The 21,359-nt window shown below is 40.5% G+C and overlaps 1 pseudogene; it reads left to right on the forward strand.

The window, feature by feature from the left end:
- Positions 1-5,194: 5,194 nt before the first annotated feature.
- Positions 5,195-21,359, forward strand: part of LOC110914588 — a 41,413-nt pseudogene continuing 25,248 nt past the window's right edge.

Raw genomic sequence — 21,359 nt, forward strand, 5'->3', positions numbered from 1 at the left:
CCCCCCTTGAGCCGAATTCGGCCCCCCTTGGGGACACCATTGTACAATTTTGATTATTTAATTCCTTGATGTTCAATATCTTTGTGACATAAGATCCCTTGGTCCATAATCAAAATTTTGTCTATAAGTACTAAGCATTTGCACCTTATGATCATAACACTCACAACACCACTCAAACACACTCCCTCTCTCTCTCAAGGCTTCGGCCGAACACCCCCTTATACATCCATCCATTTTCACTCATCACATTCCAACATCACACAAGTGTCAAGGATCCCGTATAAGAAGTCTTGGTGCACTCGGAGCTTGAAGGACCTCACTCTCTTGCTTTTATCCACCCTTTTTGCGTCTAGATTCTTCCCTAGCCTCGAGCTAGTGGTATGTTGCTTAAATCACCTTCTTGAACTATTTTGAAGTGGTTAAAATGATTTGTAATGGTTAAAACTAGTAATCTTACAAGATGATACATTAAAGTTTACTAAAAATGCTTGTAATGATGGATAAAAGCTTGTATGTTGTGTAAATGTTGTAGTAATTGATTTGTGTGGTTATTTGGACCCGATCTATGTTGTGGTAGCTCGGATCATCATTTAACTCGGGTTGGTCATGATCATGGATCATGACATAAGGTTGTTTTGAATGTAACAAGGGTTAAGGGTGAAACTCTACCAGACACCAATCATGAACTTGTGTAAAAGTGATTTTACTTACAAAATAGTGTTTAAAACTAGTAGATCTACGGATCTACAAGTGGTATTTTCAAAGAACCGAGTGTCAAGGAAATTATGTTTTCTAAAGACGGATCTTACGTTAACTAGAATGATTTTTAGAACACACAAGTGTGTAAACACTTGTGTAGCACAAAGTTTCGACAAAATAACAATTTTTGTAAAAGATGACGAGAAGTTGTGAAGACGGAATTTCTTTAAAAGCAAGGTTTTTATGAAACCGGACTAATTTATATAAAGATCCGCTAAAAGTAATGAGATTTACTTCGTATTTTTGAGTGAATCACAAGTTCATGAAATCTTTGCGATTGACATGTTATGGACTAGTTGATGTGTTGAATATTGTTTTGGTTAAGTGAGAAAATGGTTGGTTTGATTTATAAAAGAAAATGATACGCTTGAAAGCGTGGCCACCTCCAGTTACAGAGTAAACTCTGGCGAAATTTTTTCAAAAACCTAACACTTAGAATTATTTTCTCTATAAGTGTTAGAAATACTTTTCGACATGTTTTCAAAATATAAGTTTCGCCACAACTTTATTTACATATATCGGAGGTGGGATTTTCACAAAATTAAGCGCGATAAATATATATTCAGCAAATATATTTTTCACAACGTCACTTGGTCAATTATTTTGTGAAGTGTATAAATATTATTTTTAGGGTAAAAATGATATTAGCGAACGTTAACGAATCTAAAATAATACGAACGCCTTCACGATAAATATATAAGTTACACCGGTAATTATTATTACCACTCGATCGTTAAAACGTAACTTACGCATTTTACGGAAATATTTATGAACGCGTATTTTTGTTAAAGTATTATTTTGGGAAAATTATGTGAAATAAAAATATAATATTTTTGAGAAGAATATTTATATTTTGAAGTTAGAAATAAGATATATTTTAAGTGAGACTTAATAATATATTTCGAACACACATGTATTAAATCCCCCATCCTTGGGAAGGAGAATAATTACCAAGTATGCACAGAATGTAAACACGAAATAGTTGTCTAACTATTTCCCAAAACTTAAACCATAAAGCTAAGGCACGGCCGTCCGTCTAATAGAGTTAGTACATGTAGGTCGTTGCACAGCTGCTTGACTTGGAGACATACTTGGTAGAGATACACCGCTGTGAGTTCATGTCCCCCTTTTCTCTTAACTGTTTTCAGTTTTCTAAACTGCGGGGGTGAAATACATGTTACTATGATTACGAATATCTCTTACATGGTATGGTTAGCGTAAGGAGGGTTGTTACTTAGATCATGTGAATGGGTAGGCGGAAACTTGAGGTCATTAATCCTCAGGATAGGACCGAGGGGCAGGAGCGGTAGATCTATCTGGGTGTAGCGAGCCCAGCCCCAGGCCCAGCATAATGGACCTCGGGGTGACTTTGTACCCAACGCATAAATCTGCTAGGTTTGAGCCTTCCTACTTGCATTTCACACATATCAATGGCCTTGCAAACCATTGGTGATCTCTTTTTCCTTATTTGCTACATACCAGGATTTTTATACAAACAAAGGTTTATTTGCTCACTTACGCATGAACTCGCTCAACATTATTGTTGATTTTTCAACTTACATGTATTTCAGGGAATTAAAGGATCTGGCACGGTATGGCACGTTTTCCCGCTGCACTAATACGAGGTCATCCGGGTTTACGGAATGTGACTCTTTCCTGGACAAGTCACAGTCCTTAAACTGTGTTTGTGTTATGTTGATGTTTGTGTTTGTTGAACAATGTTTATGTCGTTAGGGTGTGTTCCCGTTGATACAATGTTGCTGTATTTGGTTTTAAAACTTAATTGAATGGATGATCTTGCATGGTTTTTATTCATATAGCTTTGTTATGGTTAAGCTATGGTATTAAGAAGTCACACCAAATTAACCACGCTTCCGCAAAGCCAGGGTGTGACAGCTTGGTATCAGAGCTCTGATCATAGTGAACTAGGATTCCTTCTCGAGTCTAGACTATGATCACTAGGGCTCTCACGAAAACATTTTCACTGCATACCACTTAAGTCCAGATCCAAAACGTTTTTACAAACAAATGTCGAGCACATTTTATTTATTATTTTTAGGCTCAGTCTTAGAGGCTGAGGCTCGGTCTTGGAGACCGAGGCTCGATCTAAGAGATCGAGGTAGATGGCTAGTGAGACTAGGAAGAATAGGCTCAGTCTTGGAGGCTGAGGCTCGGTCTTGGAGGCCGAGGCTCGATCTAAGAGGTTGAGGTAGATGATAGAGCAGTCTTAGAGACTGGGAGAATTTGGCTAGTGGGACTAGGAATGTCAGTCTAGGAGACTGGGAGGCTAGTGGGACTAGGAGAATTATGTGATTTCTTACTTGGTGACTAATGTGTTTACCTGATTGTATGACTGATTATTTGTGCATATTTGTGTTGATGTTACAGACACATGGACTCACCCGGTACTGGCGACTCAGACACCACAGGACCTAGACCTATAGTATCAGATGACGTAGCATCTTTAGAGCACGAGGTGCATACGTCGGACGTTTCTAGCACGGACGAGGACGACTTTCAGCCCTTTGCGCTACCTGACGAGGCTGATGAGCTCGCCGATGGCCCTCTTATTGGGGACCTACCGTTAGTGGAGATCCCTGCTCCCATACCCTTAGCTGTTTACCCTGCCTACGATTTACTTCTTGACGCCGAGGCTAATGGCGATATTGGTCTGTTTGACGATGATCTCCTAGAGGACGATGAGGAGGGCGAGGCCCTCATAGCCGACGGAGGACTTTTACTGCTCGCAGATGCTCCAGCTGATCGCTAGGAGAGGATACAGAACGGCGTCTGTTCCGACGACGGTACACTAACAAGCATCCACCCTTCCGGTTAGCCGGACAACGTTCCATCAAGGCATCAGCAGATAATGAAACAACTCCTTCATCACCAGCATATTTCAACCAGTGAGATTCACAACCGGTGCCCACAGGTTCATGAAAAGCAGAATTAGAAGGTTCCTCATTTCCGGTAACCTCCAGCGGCGGCGACTTAGCAAGCAGAAAAAGACCTTCAGCGGCCTCGAAAACTCTCAAGACCTCCAATAGTCTACGAGAACGAGAGGATTGTCTGGTCTTCATATCTCCAAATCGGGTAAAAAGTTCACAACTACCAAATATATATAAAGGGAATACCAGCATCGATAGGAGAGAAAGGAAAAATAATCATGCTCAACTATCAAATCATCTTCCTCTAAACGACGCTACCAGAAAAACGTCATGTCTCATTTAATGAGGTCTGACAGCGTCTACACATATCCCAAAGAAAGAAGATGAAAAGGTACTGCATATATTCATTTTTTGTTTTACAAATGACGTAATAAACGTTAGACCATGATTAAGCAAGATCAGACCAAAAAAGGAAAATTCACAAATTTCCTTCAAATAGCAATTTTTAAACAGAGTCATGATGAGCAAGACTATCTTCTCTCAGAAGATTCTCCATTTTCGCACCAAAAACTCTAACAACAAAAACACCTCTCTCTTATAAGTCCAGTGCTCCACTTATTTGCATAAGAGCAACACTAGACTGGGGGGACTTGAAGGGGTAAGGTCCCAAAAGCCTCGTGTTTAGTACTTGGGACCATACCACAACCGCGTCGTTAACCCTCTTTAGACCTTGCGCGGCCGCACACTGGTCCCACAAAGAGAACATAGAGCAAAAGCAGTAAGAAACATCTGCGCGCCAAAAGGAAATTAACGATTACCTACGCCTCTTTCCATAACAAAGGGATAAAAATCCCAGCAAGCACTCCCGCTTAAATAATACCCAGGCTTGGATATTATTTACTTCACTGATACCACACGATAAGGAGTCACACTGGATTACGGCTGTAATCTTGTAGAAGACTCAATCGTGGACCACCAGACAGTTATAACTGTCTGGGCCACGTGTCATCATCCCAGGCTCCCTTGAAGTCACGATGATGGCATGGAATTGGAGAGGAACCTCCACTTGCCCACTTTCCACGTGGCAACACCCCAACTGTTGATCTAGATCGCGATCCGTGTGCTCTCACAATCCGATCAAGAGAATTAACGGAGGGAAAATAATCGCTTAAGGAGTTAGCATCTTCCGTTAACATTTCAACAATGAGTTTTCCCGACCAAACTCCCGGCTATAAATAGAAGAGTAATTCAGGTATGATCTCCAAGTTACATTCACGTCACTTATACTTTTCTTCTTCATATACTGATAATTATTCTCACACCGGAGGGTGGTCACGGAGAGAACCCCCATTCTCTTCGTGACGAGGCTGACGGTGTTTGTTTTGCAGCTATCGAGAAGAAGAGAGGATCTGTCCCTTCGAACCGAACGAGAGAAAACCAACCCTTTTTATGCAGAACGTAACCCCCTGGATAATTTGATTCTGGTCATTTATCCAGTGTTTCTTCATGGCGACAATCATGGGGTTGTAAATTCTTCTCACATTCAAATGAAGGATGAGATTCACGTTAGTAAAAGTGTAGATAATGATACCTTAATTAATGGAAATCTTGTGCATTATATGCATGTAGGGGATATTAAAATAATTGAAAATATTATGGGACTCAAAGAAAATATTGAGAAACTAAATAAAGCTGGAATGTTTGAGTGGTCAAGTCGATAGTGAACGGGAGACAATCCAACGCTCCATTTGACCCGGGTGGTACATATCAAGTGTCAAGCGAGACGACCCGTGAAGTTGAACAATTTGGGTGGGTTGTGATAATAGTGCAAACAGATCGGGTTGATGTTCCATTTGACCCAGGTGGTTTGGTTCGAAGGCAAAACTCGAGGACGAGTTTTTTCGAAGAGGGGGAGGGGGGGTATGATGGAGGGATATCAGATATTATTTTATATTTATTTGAATTTTAATTTCCTAATATTTTGTTATTTAGTTTCCTATTTGAATTGTAATGCCCAACTATAAAATCTGGGATCTAGGTTTATTGTTTACTCAGTTTTTGGTTGACTATTAATATATAGAACTTTGTTCTTGGAACCTTTGGTTCGATTTATCGTCTTTGATTATCAATTGTTTCTTGAGCCATTTGAATGCTTCCGTAATTGCATCAAGAACAGGGTACATGAATTCTTAGAGACGCCACTGTGTGACAGAATTGAAATTTTGAATTTGAATTTGATTGCAGAGTGATCCTAATTTGAGAGTTTCTTCGTTAGTATGGTGTGGTAGGGAGGCTGGTAGATTGTTTTCTTCTAGTATTGATGGATCGGTGTTGAAGTGGGACTTGTTTAACCTCACGCAAAAGGTTTGTGTGAATTTTGATGCACGTGTTGTAGGTGTATCTTACACATTTATATTCTAACATAAATGTTAAGTTAGGGAGCTTATTGAAGGTTAGAGTTTGCAAGCAAGGATTTGAATAGGAAGGGAAAGGTTGAATAAGAATTAAGAACGCAGATACGAGCGGGTGTTTTACTTGATTAGCATGCGTAAAAGTAGTGACTGTGTGAGACTACTTTTTTAGGCTACAATTTATCTGATCAGTTGTTTCTTACCAAATATTGGTTAGCCACTGACAATTTCTCTAGTAGCTTAACGTGTTACTTGTCTAGACTGTCCACCCATGTAAAGTGTCATGAGGAATGGAAACATACGATTAGAATCACATTGTTCTAGTTTCTTAACGATCATTGAAAAGTGAAATTTGTTGCGCTCTAGCTGACTTAGATAGTTTAACTTGTATACTACAAAACAAAGGGGGGTTGGGGGTCATATTGTTGCTAGGAAACCGTACTACTGTTTATAAGGGCTGATCTTGGGATACACATTGTCACCCAACTCAAGACTCCTTTAACTGCCATAAATATCCACATATTTCTCATTTTATGACCAAGTATCATGTGATCTCCTGTTGGCTAAATTCAAAATAACATGTTGTTAAATACAGAACGCCTTGGCTGCAGAATCTTTTTTCTAACCAAACTAATAGAAATCTCAAGTCTAGACACTTGTACAAGAAAGACTAACTAGTAATAGATGTACATGGTTGCGTTTCACATATTTGGTATGTTACCTGTATCCATAGGGGCTTAGAATATGAGTCCATTGGAAGCCTTCCAATGGAAATGGCCTCATATTCCAAGCCCCTATGGATACAAGTAACATACCAAATGTGTGAAACGCAACCATGTACATCTATTACTAGTTAGTCTTTCACGTACAATGCTGGTAACACTCAACAACCTGATTCTCTCTTTTGTTTCTCCATCACTTTCCTGGTGGAGGTAAGCTGTGTTCTGCATTCAGTCTGTGATCACCATAAGTTCCAAATGAAAGTTGCATCTTTTTCTCGTACTAAGCTTTTTGGGGCCCTTCTATGGGTGTGTGTGAACTAGATAGAAAACAAGAATATTTTTCGGTGCCTGAATAACTTTAAATTGGGGGAATGCCTCGAGTTCTTGACCTCTTTACATGAAGAAAGGTGTTGAAGCAACAAATAATAGACCAAAGATAGTAGCAAGGGTGGTTAGGCAGAAGGGTTAAAGGGTTTAACCTTGCCTAACGCAGGTCGTGGGGTCCCCCCACGTTTGCAAGACGTGGAAGGAGGTTCACTAGTTTGTTTTTCTTGTTTGAAGATCCAATTCTGAAGTGTTGTTCAGAAAAGGATTGAGGAACAGAAAGGATAAGTGCAATTTGAATGTGAGTGAGAGACACTTGCATGAAGTAAGTGTACGATGTGAAGGACCAGAGTTTGAGGAAGGAAATCCGATCAGAATGTCCTCTCCTTGATAAATGAAGTGTCACTTATATAGGAGAAGACATCTCCCAAAGAAGTATTCATTTGACTAGTGAACTAGCTTGCAGCGAGGGGCTTACCCTTTCGGGGGTTGAAGCCTTTTGACCACTGGATAATAGCATGTGCTCTGTGGACCTACATTGCTTTTACGGCTGTGGTTGGTGAGACTGTTTGGGGATGTGACTTGTTTACTGTTCCCGTATTGCTTTACTCTATCTTCTCAGCTTTTTCAACCATTGAACCTTGTAGGTCCCTCTTCGGAGGATGACGAACCTAAACCTTGTTATACAAACCCACTAGCGAGTGCGGAATCCAAGCTAGCAAGCAAACCGGGTTGAGACAAGCACAAACACAAACACACAAGGATTCACCGATTAACACCACTGTATTAATACGAATGAAGGTTCCGGTTACAAGCACAATGTTTACAAATCTAACTTGCAAACTCTCTAGTGTGTGTGTGTGTGTTTGGATAGATGCTCTCTAGCTCTCTCTATGTGTGCATCTATCTCACAAGTCTCTCAAGTCTCTCTCTTGTCTTGTCTAACTTAACACAACACACTACATGGGTATTTATACCCACACACAGCAGGTCTGGTCAAAGGATTAGACAGACTGTCCGAAGGACTATCTGTCGACCACTGTTGCCATCGAAGGATCCATATATACTTCGAAGGATAGCATATCCTTCGAAGTCCATCAGTATCCTTCGTGGTTAATCTTTCGAGCCAATCGAAGGATAGACATAATCCTTCGATTGCTCATCCTTCGACTCAGACACTTCACATAATATATTTCTAACTGTTGGGCCAAGTCAAACCAGGAGGACGGTTGACTTGGTCAACTTACAGGACTGACAAGGACATCGTTTACATCGTGATCGAATACAGACAAAGTACAGACATAAGTGCATCAACAAACTCCCCCTTGGCTGTAGCTTTGTCTTTATCTTCTATAGTTGTAGACTCATCTCGAACTTCGATGGTCTTTGGTCTTCGAGTTCTCAAAACTCTGATGTCCTTTCAAGTCTTCAATGTCGGAGGATCTTCAAAGTCTTCACGTATTGAAAGCAGAGAGTGTATCAACAAACTACCCGTATCATGTAGGAAGTGTGTTAACAAACTCCCCCTTAACATAAGCTCCCCCTTGAGTTATGCTCGTGAAATACTTTATCTTTATGAAGTGAGATCCTTGTGGAGTTGATGATGGCCAGCGGCAACTCGATCATCTTCATCATTTGAGTGCCTTCATGTCGTGTCTTCATTCCAAAGCTTTGTCATCGACCATGTTCTCCTAGCCTTTAGAATCTGCACATGCAAGAAATCTAAACGCATAATGAGAACAACTGCTTGGAATATAGTTAATCATAAACAAGTGACACACGGATGACCATGTCACAATCAAACACCGTCCGACAGTTTGAAAGTTTTTCAAATTTATCAATTTCAGATTTCAACTTTCAAAACATGCAAATTTCGACCGTTTATGAAGATTTAGTCAATTCGGTTTTCGTTCAGGTTTCAGGCAACGAAGACTCGAGTTCCAACATCGTACGATCGAAAATAAAATAGAAATAAAATCTTTTTGGCTTTTATAAAGTTTAAATTAAAACACACCTAAAATCTTTTTGGTATTTTTGACTTTTCTAAATGTAAAGACAGAAAGCGATAAATAAATATATACAGACATTCTTTTTGCGAGTTTCGAGGGTAAGAGAATCATATCAGTGTACGGTCACGCCAAAACGCTCTTGTTGTTCAGTTAGTTAACATTAAGATAAGCATTCTATAACAATTATCGGTATTGTTGTCCACTTAAGCTCAACTTATCAGATGTACTCATGTTTAGGAGATACGTTAAGGTATATTTTAAACTTACCGACCGGTGTTCATCCACATCACGACACATTCCCGTATCAAGGTATGCACGAGGGTTCATCTTACCGGTGAGTATACCGATTATCATCTGTTTGACCGTATATGATGTGAGATTCTCACTTATTTGAGTTTGAAAACAAGTCCTTTGTGATATAATCACTTATTGATGAGGAACTTGATTCTCATATGCATGAGGGCACAGGAGCAAGTTCGTGAACAGGTCAGTACTTCCGTACAGCAGAGAGACGAACTTGACACCCGGATAAATGTGATATTTTATCACTTATTTGATATGGACATGTGATTGTTTATCACTTATTGAGGTCGAATGCAGTATGAAATATGTACACGTATGTATAGTATCATGGAAGATCTAGACTTGCGTCCCCGTTATTTTTCGGTAAAAGATACAACCATGATACCCAGATGATAAGCAGCATAAAGACCGAATATCTCAGAACCTCGGCAATCTATCAAACGAAATTTCGGTACTAAGACCATATGCCAATGAATGGTTCCCACCTGGTCTTCAGTCGATTAAGATTTATATCACCCTGCACACTTTAACATGATTGTGAGCCTACCGATACATCTTATATAGAGCTGCTTATCGTTTTTCATTTAAGGTTTAAAGAGGTTTGGATAGACCACTGATGTACTATCATTTTCTCTTTTGCTCGCCAGGAAACTCATTTTTGATTTTCTATTGTTTTTGGGTTTTTGAAATTTTTCGATGTTTTTGGATTTTCAGACTTTTGGATTTACTCCCCCTAAAATCAATAAACTAAGACAAATTTAAAAACACAAAGTATTTACCAAAATGATTTTCCGATGTTGGTTTTACTCTTGCTTGACCTTAATGCCGGTTACCCAAATTAAGTTTTTATCAGAAAAGATTTATCGAATTTTGGGAAAATCAGTTGGCACGTCGGTAAGCGGTGCGGACCATAACAACATTGACGAGTTTCATAGAGAAACAATCACGTGTGAGGTGATATACGAGATCAACGTGTCAGGCCAAAGAGTGCTGTACGAGACGATATAATTCATATAGCAGCTTAAAAATCAACAAGCAAAGGAGAGGTTAGAAATTTAAAACCGTATCCTGCAACTGTTTCATGCATTGCACGGAATCTGAGCGCTCTCCCAACTGGATATCCACCCGGTGTGGATTTCAAAGTCGATTTTGTAGCTAGTGAAAAATCTCTTCACAGCAACACGATCAAAAACCTTTGGTTCCGGCTGGTCTTCCACATTGCACCAGCAAAAGGTCTTTGTCTTTCTCTTTCAGAAGCGGTGTGCGGATGATCAATCTACACCACAGCATCTTCACGTCGTTCATTGTATTCTTTCCTGAGAACCTGATTAAAAACCATAGCAACCAAATTTTGGCGCGTTCTTCATCTGGTCGAATTTTGCAACTTCTTTCAACCACGTTCTTCTTCTTTCTCTTTTTCTTTCCTCTCTCTCTCCATCAATGACAACAACATTCTCCTAGATATAACAATATTTCGGAGTAATATGTCGCCAATCTTGTGCATGGACGCTCCACTATCAACAGTCCTAAAACTATCAATAGTTCCTCCTGAAACATCCTGCACACTCATTCAGAGATTAGTTGGAGAGGGGGACCCAAGCCTTCACAGACTTGGGTCGTCCGTCATCATCGAGAATTGTAACATCTATTTCCCGATGATTCGGAATTGATGTAGCTCCCCCTGAAACAGTCACCGGTTTTGGTATCCAAATTTGTTTCTGTTTTTCATGTTTAACATCCGATTTAACAGATTTTGTTTGGATGACCTCCGGTTTTAAAACTTTTTCAACTTCTTTTCTTTGTTTCTTTTTCTGTTTCTTTTCTCGTTGTTTAACAAGACGAGGGTCCTGTTTTGGTGAAACAGATCTTTTATGGTAATTGTTACCATGGGGGGCATCAATTTTTGACTTTCTCTTGGTGAGATATGGGCAATTCTTAATGATGTGTCCATACTCACAGCATTCAAAGCATGATCTCCGCTCAACAAACCTCGGAGTATCATAACTGTAATAGGTGGATGATGAACTTCGTGATCTTGAGGTACTTGGTCCTACATCACAACCGTTTGTGTGTTGTGTATAGTTGTTTTGACTGTTTCTTTTCAAAATTTTACTTTGTTTAACAAAATCCTTATTGGATTTGCCTTTGAAAGTATCAATTTTATCAGTCCCTCTTGATTTCACGAAGTTTATCTTCCGATCCTTTTTCTTGCTTTCGCCCTGTTTGCCTTTTCTATTCTCTTGGGCGGCATGATTTTGTTCACGGGGATCATCAACCTTTGCTTTCAACTTATGAAGATATGGACAATTTCGAATTATATGTCCAATTGTACCACATTCAAAACACATTCTCCGCTCTACAAACCTCGGAGAAACGTGTTGATGACCCGACTGAGAACCAGAGACTGAACTTTGTGATTTAGATGTGCTAGGACCTAAGTCACATCCATTTGTGTGTTGGGTATAATTGTTTTCATCATTTCGCTTTAAAATTCTAACTTGTTTTATAAAATCAATGTTAGATTTATTCTGAAATGATTCCAGTTTGTCCGTACCCTTTGATTCAACAAAGTTCATTTTCTGTTCTCCTTTCTTGACAGGAGCTCTCTTGTTTTGCACCTTAGGAACCTTAGGTTGCTCAACCCTAGATTGTAGAATTTTGGGTTGTGCAGCCTTAGGTTGAGGAGCTTTAGGCTGTTCAACCTTAGGTTGTTGAACCTTAGGTTGTGCAGTTTTAGGCTGCTGTACTTTTGGTGCTTGAGCATTCTTGCTTTGAGCTCTCTTTTCTTGTACCTGCCCTTTACCTTTTCCAGAATTCACTTGTTGTTTTCGCTCAGTTAACAGTTTTTGATTTCCGTATTGTTTTCTAATTACTTCACACGGAACGGGTTCACATTGAGTAACAGTGATTTTGTTACCTTTGTTTCCCAAAAACTTGTCAGTTCTTCCTTCAAAAATTTTCTCAATTAACTCTTGATTTACGTTTTTGATTGGAAAATCTTTGTCAGAATAGATTTTACTGTCTCCCTTGAGCGTATACAACAAGTTATTCTTTTCAATGCTAGGTACATTGGGCTTCATTGCCTTTGGTGTTTCAATCTTACTTGGTTTCACCGGGGGATCACACAAGATGTGATTCTCAATTGGAATTTCAGGTGCAACCAAGTTAGATTGTGGTTTCTCATTTTCTTCAGATTCATCGTCTGAAGAATCAGCATCCTCAATGATCGGAGGACTCTGTTCCTTAACAGACGATGAAGTTTCCACCTTTTCAGACTCAGACTGCCCTGAGGATGATGCACCTGCTTTGAACCCAAGGCCTACTGCAAAATCATCAAGATTGAGTTGCACTGTAGGTTCAAACCGGGGCATCTCCTCGTGATCAGGCATCTTGGAATAGTTATGATTCATTGGAGGAGGACATGATTTGAATCCTACCCCGGTGAATTTCTCATCCTTCTTTTTCTTTTGCACATCAATAATGTGATCTAAAACATAGCGGGAATTGGAATAACTTTCCAATTTCTGCTTGATTGTTTCACATTCACACTTTGCTGTGGCTAGCTCAACCATCTGTTTCTCAATTGTGTCAATTAAGTTGTTATTAGCATATTGTTTTCTTAAAACAGCCTTTTGAAGTTCAGAAACATCATGCTTAAGTGACTTAATTGTTTCTTTAAACTCTTTTTCATTTTTGGTTAAGAAGAAGTTAGCCTCAGATGCTTTAGCAAGATCAACAATCAATTGTTGATTGTGTTGCAGTGTAATTTCAAGCTTACTTTCCTTTTCTGCATAATCTAAGCATTTCTCACATTCAACAACAGCAGAAATAGAATCAGGTTTAGAATCACATACCTGACTGGAATCACTCTCAGGTGTTGGCTTTTCTGCATCAGAATTAATAACCTCCCTTGATGATTCACATTCATATCCATTCTCGTTTGAACTTGAAATCGTATCACCCTCAACTGAAGTTGAAACATCTTCATCTGAACTTCTGTCATGTTCAGAACTGTCATCATTTCCCGAGGATTCACCATTGCTTGCATCTTTGACAATTTCTGCATACAACGCCGATTTTGTCTGACTACTGTTCTTTGGATCAAGAGATGATGGTTCAACAGTAGAACGATGGTGTTGTAAACCAACTGGGGGTAATGGATTTCCATACAAGTCTGTGGTTGTAGCCGGCTTTACAGGAACTTGTATTGGATTACCAAAACAATCTGTTGTTATTTTCGGTTCACTTTGCCTTTGATTTGTAACAGATGCCCACTGATTTGCAGATATCATGGCAGTTGAACGTGGGGTAATAGCCTGCATCCAAGCATTCTTGAAATCTTGATCAGATTGAGAAGTAGATGATTGCGTATTAGATGAATACGGATTCAAAGACCATGCGGATGGATCCCATTGACCGTTTATTCCCATTTCTGCAGTAATTCGAGATGGTGTGGGAGATTCGGCCCTTGATGGAGATAAAATTTGCACACGTGTAATTTCCACTGTCGAATGATCAACCGAAAGATCACACGAAAGATAAATACCAATCCGGTCTCGAAAGATGATCTTTCGAAAGTTGATTTTCTAATCGTGGGCTTTGTGCACAACAACTAATCAAAAATTATTGGCTACTTGGGCTGTGCATTGGGCTGAACACAAGGCTTTAATTTAAGCACATGGGGCTGTTGGCCTGTTTTAATTAAACCCCAACAACAAATAAATAAAAGTGCCCTGGGCCGAGAACCAAGACAACAACAACCAAAAGTTAGTGGGTGTCTTGGGCCGATAACAAAGAGCAAACAACCAAACCTTTTATTGGTCTATTGTGGGCGGTCACCACTATCAATAAAATAACCTTTTTGATTTCTAGTGGGGGGCGGTTCCTTGGGTTTTGGTATTTTAAACGGTGCACATGAAGTTGCTTTGGGCAGTGAGCACACCCAACAAACAACAAATTTTATTTGTTACTTGGGTGGTGCCATGAACTAATAAATATCCCTCCCTTTTTTTTTATATGTGGCGGTGCATTGGGAGATGAATACAAACAGCAAACAACAAAAGATCAATTAGTGGTCAAATAGGGCGGTTCCCCAATCAACAATTAAATAGTCCCTTTGGGCGGTGGTCACCAACAACACACAACAAAATTCAATTTGTTTTCTTGGGCGGTGGCTGTGTCTTGATTAATTGAACACCAACAACATTAATTGATAGTGCTTTTGGGCGGTTCTTGGGGGGCCGTGAATACCAACAACAAATAAACAAGAATTATTGGTCAATTTTGCGGTTGGGGCGGTGATTGGATATGCTCAATGATTTGTGAAAGTGGGCGGTTTCCTTTTTTTTTTTTTTTTTTTTTTTATTTGTGACGGTGCACGATATCCAACAAACAACAATAAGAAAGTTATTTATTTTCTTGTGGATGGTGATGCCTTGGGCCGCGGACACAACCAACCAATAAAACAACAAAGCTTATTGGATGTCTTGGGCGGTACCTTGTACGTGATCACAAACAAAAGTCAACAAAGCAACAGGTATTTGTTTTCTTGGGCAGTGGAATGGTCAGTGAACCTTGGGAGGTGCACCACTAACAACAAATATCTTAATCCTTCGAAGTTCAGCTTGATCCTTCGAAAAACAACAATTGATCTTTCGAGACAAAAAGGTGGTTGACCCTTCGAAACAGTTGATCTTTCGAACTATGAAGATATCTTTCGAAGTATGAAGATATCAAGAACTTCAAGAACAGCAGCAGGTAGTTTTCCAGATCTGACGAAAAACAACCCAAAATTTGAACAAAAACCCGGTTTTAAACAAGGAAAAGAGCCACGGCTCTGATACCACTTGTAGGTCCCTCTTCGGAGGATGACGAACCTAAACCTTGTTATACAAACCCACTAGCGAGTGCGGAATCCAAGCTAGCAAGCAAACCGGGTTGAGACAAGCACAAACACAAACACACAAGGATTCACCGATTAACACCACTGTATTAATACGAATGAAGGTTCCGGTTACAAGCACAATGTTTACAAATCTAACTTGCAAACTCTCTAGTGTGTGTGTGTGTGTTTGGATAGATGCTCTCTAGCTCTCTCTATGTGTGCATCTATCTCACAAGTCTCTCAAGTCTCTCTCTTGTCTTGTCTAACTTAACACAACACACTACATGGGTATTTATACCCACACACAGCAGGTCTGGTCAAAGGATTAGACAGACTGTCCGAAGGACTATCTGTCGACCACTGTTGCCATCGAAGGATCCATATATACTTCGAAGGATAGCATATCCTTCGAAGTCCATCAGTATCCTTCGTGGTTAATCTTTCGAGCCAATCGAAGGATAGACATAATCCTTCGATTGCTCATCCTTCGACTCAGACACTTCACATAATATATTTCTAACTGTTGGGCCAAGTCAAACCAGGAGGACGGTTGACTTGGTCAACTTACAGGACTGACAAGGACATCGTTTACATCGTGATCGAATACAGACAAAGTACAGACATAAGTGCATCAACAAACCTTTTAACCTTTTGGGCGTTTACATACTTGGTCATTTTATTTGGTCTCGGGCTACCCCCGTCATCAGCCCCCCAAGTCAGAGGTGTTTGGGAGTAGCTCAAAGACTTCTGACTTTTTAAGCATTTATTTTATTCCCTGAAGGTTTCAAGGGTTCAACGCTTGAAGGCTTGGAAGGTTGTCGACAGTTAATGTTTGAATTTTGAATATCTGACAACTGATTTGATTGATGTATGGCAGTTCGTAGGGTGGCGGTTTTGCAGAGTGTATTGTTTTACGTTATTGCCCCTATATTAGATTATTACCCTTACATTTTCTCATTTGCTTTTTTCATTATTCCATCAAGTTTCTCTGCAACTCCTTCCCTTTTTCTCAAGGTTAGTTCCGGTTCCCTTTGTTTCATTACATTTTTCATATTTTCTTTGCAAAAAATGGGTGCTCTTAAGGATTTAGCAAAATCCTTTTCCCGATTAACCCAAGAAGAAGTAGAGTTGTTTTGTATGGAATATGGTATTGGGACTAAGTTTAAACCTACTGCCCCTGCGTGTGATGCTTCGATTGACAAATGTCCGGCTGGTTTTGTCGCTCTTTATTGTCGTCATTTCGAATTTTCAAACCTTCGTTATCCGTTTTCCTTGTTTGTGTTGAACTTGTTGGAGTATTACCGAGTTTCCTTCGGTCAAATTCATCCGAAGGGCATGGCTAGGGTTTTACACTTTGAGGTTTTGTGCCGTGCCCTCGGATATGATCCTTCGTTATTGCTTTTTCGCCGTTTTTTCCGTTTGGCCAAAAATGGCGACTGGTTTACCTTTGAAGCATCCAAGGTTGATTCCGGCCTTATTTCATCTATGGTTACAACGCTTGGGACTTGGAAGAATCGTTTTTTCTGGGTTTCCGCTACTATTGTTCCATTTAAAATGGTGTGGAGGCATCCGGATGTTGTTCTCAATGAACCGGAACCCTTTGAAATCTGACTTGAATGACGCTTTTCTGAAAGCCATCCGTGAATGCCCTTCAAGGGTTCGTCCCTTTCCTGAGCATTTGCTAGTCTTGTTAGGGGTTAGTAAGTTATGGGAAAAAGCTAATCGGGATCCGGTTCTGATGAGAGATGGCACGGGTATGCATTTTCTTTTCCACCTTTCTTGTATTTTTCTTAATTTGTGTCTCATGTTCTATCTGTTTATTGCTTGCAGTTATGTCTGCCTTGGATTTCATTAAAAGTGATGACACTTCGGATGTGGTTTTTGGGGATATTCCTGTTATCCCTGATGAGAATGTTGTGGTTAAGGGTGCTGAACAAAGGTTTGAAGGTACTGGGTACGTTAGTGTTTCGAATGTGAAGGGTTTTTCTAAGCCTCTTGTCCCCAAGACTTCGACCCGACGATCTACTCGTCATTTAAAAGTTGCTCCTCAATCCACCTCTACTAAATCGGTGGAGTTGAGTGATGATGTCGAAGAGTCTGGGGATCAAGGTGTTGAAGCGGGTTCTGAAAAGAGAAGAACTTAGTTGTTCATGGCAAAAAGGCTTCGGCTAAGAAGGTTGCTGCTACTCCTGTTCATTGTTCTTCAAGCATGGATGTTGAAGGGTTGGATCCGGATGCGGTTTATGTGCCAGGTTGGTCGGTGAAAATTGACGACAGTTTTAAAGATGCTGTTGTTTGTGAAGATGCCTTGAGTCATATTGCTCCTCCCTCGGTCCACAATACTATCTCCGAAATGGATGATGATGTGCTGTTGTCTCGTATGATTCTAAGCACTTGTAATCTTGCTGCCATGCTTCCTCAGGGCGTTGCCCGTTTTCGTCAGAGGATGCAAGAGTACGAAGAGTTTTCCAAGAAGAAAGACAAAATGAAGTCTTCGATGGCAGCGATGAAGAAGGAGATAAGTAGTTTTGCTGAGAAGGAGGAAGCTTGGTCGAAAAAGGTTGAAGGCTTGTCGAAGCAGCGTGAGATTGAGATGAGTGATTTTAAGAAGAGTTTTGAGGCCGATCGGTTGAAGCTAAAGGTGGATAAGGAGGCTTTATCTGTTGCTCAGAAAGCCTTTGATGAGGAGAAGGAGAGCCTGAAGGCTTTGGTTTCCCGTGCAACTAGTGATAACTAGTGGTTGATTGAGCAGGGCTTTCAACAAGTTGTCACCTACCTGCTTCATTCTGCCGAATTTAACTCCGCTCTTGGTGATGTTTATACAAAGTTGCTTAATTTGGGAAAACACCAAGGTCTCATTGCTGGTTACAAGTTGCATGAAGCTGGGCATTCTCTGGAAAAGTCCCCCTTGTTTCGTCCCGACGCTTCTGATGTTTTTAAAAGCTCAGTTGAACAGATGGAGAGGCTGACTTATCCTTATGTTTATCAGGTTTGCTCTTGCTTTGGTAAGCCTTTGTCTGTTTTACAGGACTTGAAACCGGAAGGCCTTAATGAAAAGGTTTGTACTGAAGTCTTGGGCTCACTTTCGAAGAAAAGATCCTACTCCGGAGACAGTGATGATACCCTCTCGAGTGTGCCGGATGCTTCGAAGGATGTTGGCCTGGAGACTTCAGCGGGTGGTGATGGTGGTGCAAAGGCTAAGAAGTCCAGGAAAGCCAAGAAGGCCAAAGCTGAAGGTTCTAGTGCCTCCAAGCCTTCTGCAATTTGATGATTATTCGTAGCTTTCTTAGCAAAACAACTTATGGTTTGTAATGTTACTTTGAACAATATTAGGTTTCCAGGAACCCTTAAGGTTCCTGTTGGTGGTGTGTTGGGCCTGTATGGCCATTTGAACAGTAGTTAAACTTGCAAGTTACTAGGACTTGCCTTAACTTTTATTTGAAAGTCTTTCATGACTTTCTTTGCTATGGTATGATAGTTAATTATGTTACTTGTGTTGTGTTTTTATGCTTATGCCTGTTTTGTTGAGTTTGTTTGGTTGGCTTTAACCCTTCAAGCCTTTTGGCTAATCGTAGGTGGGTTGAAGCCTTCAATGTTTCAAGCTGTCACGTGGGTAGCTTGAAGCCTTGATAGCTCTTGATTTGGTTTGTATGTTTTGCTGAAGGAATTTCTTTTTGCTTGTATTTTTCCTTGGATAATTTTCATTCTCTTTTAACTTTGTCTTTGTTGAATTTGCGTTGCCTTTATGTTTTATACACCTTAAAGGGTTCAGTGCTGAAGACACTTAGCCTTGGTGTTTTTTAACAAGAAGACATAGCACCTATCCTCTTCATTATTTCTTTGTGATTTATTCGACTTCGTAAGCCTGTTTGTTGGTTATATTTCTAAGGCTTAAGGAACGATTGGTGTAGGTTGTTCAGACCTGTCTATGAGACAATTTTGTTTTGGCTTGATAGGTCTCATGGAGTTGTATTGATTTAGGAACTCACCCCTTATATAGGTTCATTCAACCCTTGAACCTATTGAGCGATGTGGCCTGGGAGCTCATCCCCTTACATGGCCCTTGCCATGGAGTTTTTTGCTAGGTTCTCAACCTGACCTTAGGACAGAAAGACAAGTTTGATAAAACAACTTCATTCATTCAAGCAATACTTGCTTTTTACAAAAGGTTTTCATAGTGTTGTTCGGGATACATTTTGATACAAACCAAACTTTCCTGTCTAAACATGGAATCTTCTCAGGGTTTTGCTGTTCCAATGCCTTGGAAGCCTTTTGCCTTCTGAAGCTGCTAGCTTGTAGGATCCACCCTTGTGTGCTTCAAGGATGGTGTACGGACCTTCCCATTTTGGGCCCAGCTTTCCTTGATTTTCCTTTTTGCTAGCTTCATTATTTCTGAGGACTAGGTCCCCTGGCTTGAATCGTTCATTCTTGACCTTCTTGTTGTAGTAGGCTTCCATTTGCTGCTTATATTTGGCTTCTTGGACTGCGGCTTGATCTCGGGCTTCCTCTAGGAGTTGTAAATTCAACATGGTCTCTTTTTTGTTCGTTTCGGGATCCATGTTGACGATTCGTTGGGTTACAACTCCTATTTCAGCAGGGATTACGGCCTCGGATCCAAATACCAAGCTATAAGGTGTTTTCTTGTGGCTTGTTTTTTCGGTTGTTCTAATTGCCCATAGAACACTAGGCAATTCTTCGAGCCAATTGCTTTCGTATCTTCCTAATCTTGTCTTGATGCCTTCCACTATGCTTCGATTTGCCCTTTCAACCTGGCCATTTGATTGCGGGTAAGCCACTGAGCTGAAGATCTGGTTGATCCTGTACTCTTTACACCAAAGGCTGAAAGGCTTTTCAGCGAATTGCTTCCCGTTGTCGGTGACAGTCACTCCCGGCAATCCATAGCGGCAGGTGATATTTTCCCAAACGAAGTCTATGACCTGTTTGCCTATGATCTTTGCAAGGGGTTTAACCTCGGGCCATTTGGTGAAATAATCTATTGCCACTAGCAAGAATTTTGCTCCTCCTTTGCTTGGAGGGAAAGGTCCAACAATGTCCATCCCCCACTTATGGAATGGCCATGCCAAGGTTATTGGGACAAGATCATGCTTGGGATTTTTTGGGATTGGAGCATGAATATGACGAGCATCACATTTCTTCAATTGCTCGGTGGTGTCACGATGCATCGAGGGCCAAAAATATCCAAGGTTCATGAGTTTTGCAACCACCGACCTAGCTCCAAAATGGGCTCTGCATACACATTCGTGAATTTCTTTGATCAAATATTTACTTTGCTCGGGACCAACACATCTTAGCAAGGGGGCAAGGTAACCCTTTTTGTAAAGGGTTTCTCCTTGCAACACATATTGTCTTGCTTTGATTTTAACCCTTTCTACTTCTACTTGATCATTGGGTAGTTCACCATTTTGAAGGAATTTTTTGATGGGAGTCATCCAGTTTGGATCTTCCTCGGTGACTATGTCTTGGATTTCCAATTCATCAATCGATGGGGCCTTCAACACTTCTACCAACACCCTTTTGGTGAGGTGGGCGAAGGTGAGAGATGCTAGCATACTTAAGGCATCAGCCTTTTTGTTTTGGGATCTGGGAATTTGTTTGACATTGCACGTTTGGAAGGTATTCATCAACTCCTTGGATTTTTCCTTATATCTTCTCATATTGGGTTCTTTGGCAACGTAGCTATCGTTGACTTGGCTCGAGACTAGTAATGAGTCTGTGAACACTTCAAGCTTTTGGACTTTCATTTCTTTGGCCAGCCTTAAGCCGGCGACCAGTGCTTCGTATTCAGCCTCGTTATTGGTAGTCTGCAAATCAAAACGAAGAGCATATGTGAATTCCAACCCTTCTGGGTTGATTAAAACTAACCCAGCCCCTGACCCTTCAACGCTTGAAGCTCCATCAGTGAACAGCTTCCAGGCTTCAGGGTTGAAGGGTTCAGTGGTGGTAGTGTTTACTTCGTCAATTGTTTGGTTTGGGACTTCCACAAGGAAGTCGGCCAAGACTTGGGCTTTAATAGCTTTTTGTGGGAAATAGGTGATGTT

Source organism: Helianthus annuus, chromosome 15 (genome assembly GCF_002127325.2).
Source record: "Helianthus annuus cultivar XRQ/B chromosome 15, HanXRQr2.0-SUNRISE, whole genome shotgun sequence".
NCBI classification, from domain to species: domain Eukaryota; kingdom Viridiplantae; phylum Streptophyta; class Magnoliopsida; order Asterales; family Asteraceae; genus Helianthus; species Helianthus annuus.